This window comes from Malaya genurostris, chromosome 2 (genome assembly GCF_030247185.1).
Source record: "Malaya genurostris strain Urasoe2022 chromosome 2, Malgen_1.1, whole genome shotgun sequence".
In the NCBI taxonomy this organism is placed as follows: Eukaryota; Metazoa; Arthropoda; class Insecta; order Diptera; family Culicidae; genus Malaya; species Malaya genurostris.
In genome coordinates this window covers 271,953,016-271,964,545 of record NC_080571.1, presented here as the reverse complement: position 1 = coordinate 271,964,545, position 11,530 = coordinate 271,953,016, and the positions used below count along the sequence as shown (strand labels likewise).

Sequence of the window (11,530 nt, the reverse complement as noted above, 5' to 3'; positions counted from 1 at the left end):
CAGCATGACACATAGTAATACTTTTTCTAAATTGATCCATATTCATATCTATGGATTCTTCCCCTTTAATTCTGTCGCTGCGTTTGCTTATCGTACAACGCGTTTCGTGTTCTAACTTTAATTTGTCATCCAATGTGTTTTTTTTTCACCGTTATGTTCACCTTATTTAAGTTTTATGGTTAAAAAATAAGCTTTATTCACGTTCAAATGATCAAAAGTTACATTTTATCCAAAACAAAACAAACAAATAATCAAATCTACGGTATTTGGAATTATTACTACTACTATTTCGTCGAATTTCCCTTGCGATTTTTTTTGCACGGTTTCCGCAATTAACACGGTTTTATTTTACACGGATTTTTTTAACACGGTACGTAACCCCCGTGTAAAAAGAGACCTTAGTGTATATTTATTTATGTTACCGGAGCCAAAGAGTGCCGAATCGATATTTTTTACTATAGAGAGATGTGTTTCTCAACCTCAATAGCTATGCACCACGAAGCAGTCGAATTCCGCGCCAACTCGAACAAATGTCTCAGATTTCACCCAGACTTTCTGATATTTAAATATTGTCACAAAATGTCACTTTTCCTAATTTTTTTTACCCAAATACATCTAGACTAGCTTTTGAAATGGGCAACTCGTTTTTACAGATTGGATATAATCGGAAATTACATAACCTACAAAAAATGTTGCATGAGCAGTGTTGGGCAATTATCATAATTTCGAAATTCACGACTAAAAATTTTCACAAGTGTTTTTCAGACAAAAAAATCATCGATTAGAAAACCTACTGCAGAAAAGTTCTGTACTGATTTTTTAACAACGCCATTTTCTTCCTGAAACTGATTTCCCATGAAAAAAAATCAGTTGTGAAAAGTTCACTAGCGAACATTTTGCTCGATGAAATTTAAGAAAGAATTTCGCACATTGAATACATCTGATATGATGAATACATGATGAATAAATGCACCGATGATCTAAAACTGAACCTTTCTGAAAATATTCAGTGTGCAAAGAGTGGTTGACAAGTGAATCAATAGTGGTGATGTATTTGAAAATTTTTGATTGTTAAAAAATAATTTTGTTAGATTACACCAAATCTCGATGTTTCATGCATTTCTAAGACATTTGGCATCAAAAAAAAAATTTTCTATTTCGGAAGATTAAAAACTGTTTATGTCCTAAAGTCGATTTTTTCCAAAAAAAATCCTGTTTCAATCCACCTAGTGGTGTATTGATGCCTTTCTCATTTTCATTTTCTCCTGTATATTACAGCAGAAATTCCCCGAAATACTATAATTTAAAAAAGTTCAGAAAATAGTTTTGAAGATTTCAGTTGCATAATACTACTACATTGATACACTATATTCGAATTTAAGTTAGTGAAAATCTATTCATATATGAGAAAGTAAAGTGAGTTCCATTTTATCATGTTTAATTATTATTGCCGGTACTTCCGGAACCGAAAGCTGGATATCGGCGTAGTGACATTCGGTTCATTTAACAATACACTAACATGAACTACAAACGTATTTACGGTTCTCTATGACGATTTGAATTTTGGAAAAATGTACCGGTAGTCGGACTTGGATAAAATTCAGCAAATCATTTATGTGACTATCAATGGTTTATTTGGTTACAGAGTCTCATGGTCTGCAAATTAGAGAAAATCACTAGCCAGTAACATAAAGAGGTAGCTTATGAACAAAGTATTCCTGAAATTGACGTTTTTATACTGAGCACCCTATCTCCGGAGCAAGGGGTTTGATCCGAATGAAAATTGGGATATTTTTATGGCATCTTAAGAAGTTCCATCTCCGAGAAAAGTGAGTGACATTATTTTCACATTTTTTATGCAAATCACTCTGTAATTCTGGAACCGGAAGTTGGATCCGAATGAAACTCCGGAACTTTGTATGGGACTAGAAGACCTTTTATATGAATCTAAGTTTGTGAAAATCGGTTAAGCCTTCTCTGAGAAAAGTGAGTGACATTATTTTCACATTTTTGGTACATATCACCTTGCAACTCTGAAACCGGAAATCCGATCCAAATGAAATTCCGGAACTTTGTATGCAGCCGTGAGACCTTTCATTTAAATTTAGGTTTGTGAAAATTGGTTCAGTTATCTTTGAGAAAAGTAAGTGACATAATTTTCACATTTTTGGTGCATATCACCCTGCAACTCGGGAACCGGAAGTCGGATCCAAATGAAATTCAGGAACTTTGTATGGGACTTTGTATTGGGACCCTTTATTTGAATCTAAGTTTGTGGAAATCGGTCAAGCCATCTCCGGGCCTCGGTTCAAAAGTCGATTTTTGCAGTGATTCTATATAAGAAAGGCAAAAATTTTCATGTAATTCTAAGATATTTTGCAAAAAAAAATTCTTCAGTTTTGCGTTTTTTTTACGCGGATTTCCGAAGTTACCCGGATTTTTTCCCGTGAATGTTCGAAGTTACGCGTTTTTTTTGCGCGTTTTTTACGCGTTACGTGTCCCCCAAGTAAAAAGAAACCTCAGTGTATTTTGGCACTGAATTTCACCTTAATGTTCGTTCATACCAAACATTTGAGTAAACTTCAATTTCGAATAATTTGCGGTTGTCTCATATTACTGAAAATTTTATCATAAATTGCTGAACATATGGAGTAAGATTGCTGTGTTGTTGTTACAACAAGAGATATTCACGATTAAGCTCTGCCCATTCTAGTACAGAGTAAATTTTAAATAGGCGCCCCATAGTAAAATCGCTTTTGTCATGAGAATGATTCTAGAAAAGACGAAATTTGAATTCATAGTAATGACTTTTTCAAAAATGAATACAAATACTTAAATTCAATTAAAATCACCCAAAGTTGTGAACTATAAAACAGGATTCAGTTAAGAGCAGATCTAAAAAAAAACACTTTGGACACTAAACCAAATCATTGTCTGGAGCAACATTTTGTTTTCATCCGACGTGCACAACTAAACAGCAAAATCTTGACATTTCATTCCTTTTGTGAAATTTGGCCTTCCTGTTTCAACAGACTTCGCAGTCGATTTTTAACTTACAGAATCATTGCATGGCTAGTACTACGGTTCTACTGACACTAAGAATCCTTACAGGTCGGAACAAAAAAATTGCAAAATGAGCATTGTCCCGAGTTGGTTCAATGCAGAGGGTACTAGTCTTACAAGCCGGTTGTTGTATGTTCGAGCCCCGGCTCTTGAGTATCAGTATTATTAGGATGCAATGGTTCTGTATACTATGAATCGGCTGTGAGGACTGGAATCTTTTGATTTTGACGTTCGTCACAGAAATCTTCGTAGTTCGAAAAAGGTAACATGAAAAAATGCCCTAAAAGCACGCCTAAACTAGGTGCAAAACGACATCTGAGTATGATCGAGCCCCAATCTAAAACGCTTCTTAGTGTCAATAGGATCGTAGTGCCAGCCATGCAATCGTACACTAAGTATCGTATCGTCTGCGAAGTCTGCACAACAATTCGATAGTCCCACGACAAAAGGGCTTAACTGCAAATGAGAGCCTCTCTTTGTTTACTGTCTCTTTTGATTATTACAGAGCCATCATTGCAAATTCTCTAAAGTTTCCAATATAAATCGAAAGCTTGTAGTTTTACCTTGAAAGTTTTGCGAAGAGTGAAGCGTGAAATATGAAATCAGTTCGGTAAATCGTGAAAGAAAAAGAAAACAAAGAGAAACTGTCATTTACAGTTAGACCCTTTTGTCGTGGGACGGTCGAATTATTTTTACGGATGTCGGTTTTACTGACTTTCAAACAGTTGAAGTTTCGGTAATCAGTTCAGTAAAAGTTTCATTTGCTGAGTGTTCGGTAGAGATGCACTGAACATCTTCCTGTCATAATTATACTGACTTGTTAATCCATCATTACCGAAGCTCGGTTAAGTTTACAAATAATCCGTAAATAAATGAACGTCGTGAACTATTACTGTTCTTCGGTGAATTTCACTGAAACCCGTGCAGTTAACGGAACACATAAATTAAAATGTAACTAATGAAATATTTTCGTCCAACTAGTAATTTATTTAAACTACATTTGATGGAGCTGAAATATCAAGTTCAAAATATAAATTATAAATAAAAATATTGAAAAACTTGCTTACCATCAGGAAAATACAGGAATTACAGAAAACTGAGCATTTCGCGTGCAATTTTCTCGATGCAAGTTTTTCCTTAATAACTTCCGAAAATCAACCAATTTGACAAATATGATTCTCACCGAAGAAGTCAGTAATGTTTACTGAAGTTCTTCATTATAATTAATAAATTCACTGAAAATTTACAAATCTTGTACTGAATTGGGAAAAACAAATCATGTCAGAAACATGAAAGCGAATGTTCCGTAATATTTGCATAGGATTGACCGAAATCCGGTAGTTTGACAAATGACTGTATATTGGATCGATTTTACAGTTCATCTAGTGAAAATAATGTTTTACAATTTATAACAGTAGAAATAATTACTGATCATCGGATGAGAAATTTGGAGTGTGTTTGAAACTGATACAATTCTTCAAAAAAAAAAAATGCCTTATGCTTTACCATATTGCACTAGAAATAATATGCATCAATTGCAATTGATGCAACTGAATTCCGCTAGGAAAAGATTTTATTTTGTAAACACAAGTAAAAATAAATTCATCTTTCTCTTTGTTTGGGTTGAAAGATTTTAGGTAATCATTTTCCAAATAACTGAAATCCTGAAAGCCTTCCTTTTCTTGAAATATATTTGGTCAGTTCTACTTCGACAGCATGACGAATGCGGACCCAGATAAATATCCGAGCTTCCGTATGCCAACGCGCTAGGTCCGGTCCGGTCCGGTTCATAGCTACGAACAGTACTGATCGACCAGGGATAGAAATTGCACCCGACTCCCAACCGAAGTAAATGGCATTGGGAAAAGTTTAAAAAATTTAAAAGGGGTGTCGATAAATTGCCCACAGGGCGATAAAATACATTGCCAAATAGATCAATGCTGATTGGGTTGATGTGCGCTCGATTTATTCAGTCTGAAGCGGTTCCGATGTTGAGCGAAACGGCGTGTGAGTGTACGAAGCGTAATCGGTTTCCTAATACTGGAACTGTTCGGTTTGCACAGCAAAGTGGAATGAAATATTAGGTAGGGATTTTATTTTTCTCTTTTAACTATTTTATTTACTTCGATAAAAAAAAATGTGTCTGTATCTGTTCCCTGGACTGTACTCGATAGTCTAACGCGTTTTAAGTAATCCGTCAATTATTTTCCAATGATATAAATGGAGTATTGTACAATATGTAGTTTTGTAATTTAAATGGGTCCCAAGAGATTTTTATATCCGTATCGCGAAAAAGCGATAGAAGAATTAAAATGCATATATTTACAAGTCATTATTTTGTATTTTGCATCATTTCTTTGATTGCAACTTTCACATCCTTTATCAGTAGTTACTCGAATATTGTACCTGTATTATTTATTTTTATAACGAATCCAGTTGGAATTCCAAATAAATAAGATCCTGTTTAAATACCATTCAATTCTTTTACAGAATGATGCATAATTAGTATCAGCTAGATGAAGTACTATCGAATGACAATCAAGTAACAAAGAATGAGAATTTTCGCAACAAGTGAAAAATACATTATAAAATCATTATGGTTATAAATGAGTTTCCCTCATATTAGTCAATTATAAACACCATAACCATAGGTGCTTAGTTTATGTTTTACTAACGAACAAAATGTATCGTAAGCCCACTGCGCTCAATCGCTGAAAATTTTCCGTATTTCTATGTGTCGGTTTTGCACGATACCATTTTTGTACCAAATATGTGCATTCAACTTCCACTTTGAATATTTCAAGTGAAAACTTGCAATCGTCGGTTGAAACTATTGATTTTGACGTAGAACTACGTCTTTATTTATTATGATCAGCTGGGTGCATTTTATAAATTTCATTTAACGAAAGTGTAATGAGCTTGCTTCAGATTAGTTTTCATAAAAACTTTTTCTCAGTTTGAGTATTTTGTTAATACCACGTTTATTACTAAAATATTGTTTAAATAGCGGAAAAATAGGTCCAAACACGAAACATCAAATCTATAAATAGAACCTGTTGCACGTTTGCTAGCTTCAGTTAATGATAATTCATGAACGGAGACACATCGGGTGCGCAGGCTGCCATCTACGATAAGACAGTGGAACTACACTTTTTCTTCAAACAAAAATGATTGCATCATCCAGCTTCCGGTCGTTTGTATTGGAGGAAAAAAACGAAAAGTGAACAACGATGGGGAACATGTTACAAAATCAGCCGTCATAACGGGTCTAAATATTGTCTAACGAACTGTTAAGGTTACTTTCTTTACATATCCAAGGTAAAAATCATCAGTTTAGTGCAAAGCTAAAATAATTTGATTACCTTCGTGAACTTTTCGCTGTGTAAAATTCGTTCGAGAAAGATGGCTCCGAATAGTGTTTAGTATCGTAGAGAACTTCACAATTTGGCCCTTCTGGATGCAAGAAATGAATCCAGTGTAGCATTTTGGTAATTTCTTTCAATGAAGTATGCAAATCCAGATGAAATAATCTACATGAAAATTCTATATTTTGCTATTTTTGTGGCCGTTGGGACCGCTCATTTGTGATAAAGCTACAAACAAAATCACGTAACAAGAAAGCTAATTATCAAAATTGGTTTAGATTGGAATTAGTCGGCAGTAGCGAGCAGATGTGTTGCGGTTCTTTCGCAAAGCCAGTTTTGCTTCAAACAAGAACGATTGCGTCATTCAGCTTTTGGTCGTTTGCACTGGAGGAAAACGAAAACGACAAGTGGACAACGATGGGAAACATTATACAAAATCAGCCGTTCTAATGGCTCTAAATGTTATCTAAAGAACTAATTATATTACTTTTCTTGCAAATCGAAGGTTTAGTTTAAGTCTAGAATAATTTGAACAATTTAATATTAAAGTGTGTTTTTTCTGACGAAAGTAAATATCGCCTATAAACAATGTAGCACTACGCTTTTTAGACCTATCGCCTTCACTTTCAAGAGCTTTCAAAAGCAGTATTCAACTTTGCTCTTGAATGTTATGAATAGTGCTGAAAAGACGAAACCTATAGGCTGTGACTTCATATAACATACTAAGCGATCTGACCATTGCTGTGAACTGTTTTGCGAATAGTTTAAACTTTAAATCAAATTTTGAATTGTGATATCTATTTTCTAAAAAGTAGTTGAATTTTACTAAACAGGCGAACCATTCCAAAATTTGTTTAGCACTGAAAAAATGTTATTAAATAGTATGATAAGTGCAATACAGTAAACATAAGAGAAAGTTATACTTATTACTTTTACTACAATTGATAGCTCTCGTTGAGACGGATTACAAGTTACGTTTTACCTTTCTCATATAGAAAGGTTATGCAATTACTTGAAAAACCGACTAGTAAAACTTGTCCCGGAGGGAAAAGTGTCATATACCATTCGACTCAGTTCATCGAGCTGACCAATGTCTGTGTGTGTGTGTGTGTTTTTTTTTAACAAGGTGAAATACCTTATGTACTTTCCCAGCTCACGCGCTCGGTATTTGTCAAGCTACCGCTATTGTGAACCAGCGAGTGGGATTGGCTAAACCTTACCCACTAAAACACCTTGGACATCTTGCCTCGATCCCCCCGGAACTAAGCTAAGCTCAATACTTCGGGGGAGGCTGTGCTCATGCACTTCTTCGTTTGGGAGAAAATGAGCTCCTGCTCTCTTTATCCATCTCGGCTGTGCTCATGCACTTCATCGTTTGGGAGAAAATGAGCTACTGAGATTCTCTCTTTATCCATCTCGATCCACCTTTGGCGTCTCGACGACCCAATGCCGCAACGTCGCGCCACACTACTCGACTGATCCCCGACGATGGATCTAGCCTACACTGACTGAGAGTTTCCCCTTTTACGCCACGCGAGACACCCGAAGGAGTGCCGAGGTCTGCTCTGCGATTCCGGTTGGAGCATGGCGTCCGGTTCGCTGATGCCCCGACGACTCGAATCGGTGTTGTGGCGTCTACTCGACTAGTCCCCGGTGATGGATCTAGCCTACACCGACAGAGAGTTCCCCGACGATGGAAGTTCTCCCGAAACCGACGTTTTCGATACCCGTCCACGGCCCGACCGTAAGGATGCCTGGGTCGATCCAATGATGCCGGTTGGAGGATGGCTTCCGGTTCACTGGTGCCCCGACAATCTTAACGGTGCTACGCCACGATCTACTCGTCTTCCGGTTCCAGAGTTATAGGGTAAAGTGTGATCAATATTGTACACCGTCACTTAAAACGGTGAAACAAAAAACGTAAAAATTTTCCTAAACTGGTGTCAAAACTACACAAATCGTTAGTTATTATCAGTAGGCAACTAAACATACAACATTTAAATCGTCATTTAGAGTACAATGGCAAAATTGTATAAAATCTCAAAATTTAAATAAAAACTAGTACAGTTTGTACGTCATGTTAGTTGGTGGCCGTACGAACCGACTTCGATTATACCGGTTCTTGGGTTCCGGTGCCGGAAGTGCATATAATAGTGAACCCACTTCGTTTACTTAAGGATGACCTTTGCGAGCAAAGCACTGTTTCATTCTGTATGTTATACTAGTAAATGCACAAGGAATTGCTTGGTTTCTTTCAAAAATCGAAGAGAAAAATTTTGAATAGAATACCACAATATTACACATCAGAAAGGCATCATCACACCACTAGGTGGATTAAAACAGGTTTTTCATACTAAATTATCCTGTTTTGAAGCATTTATTTATTTATTTATTGAACAACCTTATATTGTGCCTTTCTGTCACTGGAACCGTAATCATTATCACAGCAAACATGAATACAAATAGAATTATTGTTCAAATCAAGAAATTGTAATACTTAATTCGGAAATGTTGGAAAAATTCTGGAATTAGCATTAGGATTAATTGGTTCTGCGTGCACATTTCACACACATTCATATAAATAGGGATTTTCATGAAACAATATGTTTTCTTCCGAGTTAGTATCAGATTGCAATTCTGAACCGTATTAAGAGCTTATTTTTTCGAACAGTATATATCGAGAAATATTCCATATATTTGGAGTACTCTGTAATGTCGAAACTGCAGATCGGATCGAATTTGAATCTAAAAGTGTGACAATCGATTAAAGATTCCATGATATGTCGAAGTAAGTTCCACTTTACAGTTTACGGTAATTTAAGGTTCTTCCAGAGCCGGTATTCAGGAACCAGCATAACCCAAACCGATTCTTATGGCCATATGACGAATAAATTGCAATAGTTTTGAGTAAAACTTTAAAGCTTTTCGGGATTGTCATCTTCTATATCGGTTTGAATTTCAAAAATTCATCATCTTTTAATAAATAAGTCAGAATTGTATAAAACTAATAAATTTTGTATGGGACTACCAGTTTATTTTAATTTGAATTTTTGTTTCTAAAATTCGACTTTTTTGAGAAAACGATTGAGCTTTGAGAAACGACTCGATACAATACGATAATCACAGTTGGATCTGACTAAAAAGAAAGATGTTTTATAGAATCTTAAAACTTTTCATTTGAATCTTAGATGATTCTTAGACTTCATTTGAATCTTAGATCGGTTCAGTCATCTACGAGAAAATTGAGTTAGACAATTTTAATTGAGGCACAAATCTCCAAATAACAAGGGGAACGTGCCATTCGAGCCAATTTGTTCTGAGAGGTCAGAACCAAACATAATTCAGGAACCTTGTTTGGGAGTATACGACTTTTCATATGAATCTGAGTTTGTAGAAAACGGTTGAGTCATCTCCGAAAAAAATTAAGTGAAATTATTTGTCACACATGCATTAGCTGATCTCGACGAACAGATTCGAATGGTTATGGGTGTTGTGTTATTCCAGCATGTATTGCTGTAAGTAGTTTGAAACAATAGACCTATGAAATTGCTTTTAACTCGAACGATTATGTTGTCAAAAACGAACACACACACGCTCAGTTCGAATCGATTGGTATATGTCATTCGGCCCTCCGGGCCTCGTAAAATTTTTGTTAGTTAAATTCTATACCTATTTTTTATATATATAAAAAAGGTAAAAAATTTCAGTGTATTAGTAACTCTTTTTCCCATCGCACTTTACTGTAATGTCCCTCGTGAATCGCAAGAGTGATCCATATTGATATATAGTATATTTTGAAATTCGCACCAAACGAATACAAATAAAGCTAGCATTTTCAGTGTTTCTAACATCAAGCAAAGCAAAGAGTTAATTGTGTTTCTTCTTATACATTAGTTTGGTTTTATAAAATCGATTTTCAGAATCAGAATAAGTGTCGTCACTAATCCATACGAAGTCCAACTTCATGGGTGCCACGACTCGGTGCGGAACGTTAGCGCTGGAGAGAAGGGATCAGGGTCATGTCGCCGAAAGCCATTTCGCCGAAAGCCGTTTCGCCGAAAGTCATTTCGCCGAAAGGGTCATTTCGCCGAATGTCATTTCGCCGAATGGGCCACTTCGCCGAATGTCATTTCGCCGAAAGCCATTTCGCCGAAAACCATTTCGCCGAAAGCCATTTCGCCGAAAGGGTCATTTCGCCGATTCCTACAAATGTCTTAAAATAGTAATGGGAATCGATTTAAAATAAAGACAAATTAAAGATAATAACGTTAACGCCCGTTTTGTTGACCTACAATTGTACCTCTTGAATAAAGATTGATTCATGAACCTCAGAACGGAGTTCCCAAAGAAACTTGTTGACTACTAATCATCAAAGCAATTCCATAGGTATCTACCAAGCAAATGTATGTGGTATTTTCCATTTACTAAATAAAAAAATATTTAATGCGGCTTCGCCACATCGATTTGATTCGTGTGCTGTCCGACCTCGCTTCCGCTCGTCCGTACCTAACTAAAGCAAAGAAATCTAGCTTTGAGTAGACCGGGCAAACGAGGCGGTTACAGGTTTGTATGCAAGAGGCCGCCGCTTCCGACGGCGGGTCGGCGGCCAACTCAGCCGGCGTCGCCTCGGCGGCTTTATGCCGCCGATCCATCTTGGCTTCGGATATGTGGCTGCGCCACATTAGTTATACAGGAGGCATACAAAATAATTTGATGTATTCTAAATTTCCCTTTCGCAAAGGGCGAAATGACCCTTTCGGCGAAATGACCCTTTCGGCGAAACGACTTTCGGCGAAATGACCTATTCGGCGAAACGACTTTCGGCGAAACGACTTTCGGCGAAATGGCATTCGGCGAAACGACTTTCGGCGAAATGGCTTTCGGCGCAATGACCCGCTCCCGGAGAGAAGGGCACACAAACATATGGAAGATTTACTTTGTGCGCCGTTCACCAAACGAGAGGCAACCGATTTGTTCGGAAATTTATTCATGGAAATAATTGTCAAGTATGTTGAAAGTTGGAGAAATGGTAACCTTCGGTTCTTTTCAAAAACCAAAGCATTTTACGAAGATCTAATGAGAATTTACTTGAAATGGATCAT

General features: G+C 36.5%; 1 protein-coding gene across 3 annotated transcripts in view; it reads left to right on the top strand.

Moving 5' to 3' along the window:
* LOC131430053 (kinesin-like protein CG14535) overlaps window positions 1–11,530 on the top strand; it is a 377,655-nt gene that overhangs the window by 316,576 nt on the left and 49,549 nt on the right. The window lies entirely within an intron of this gene.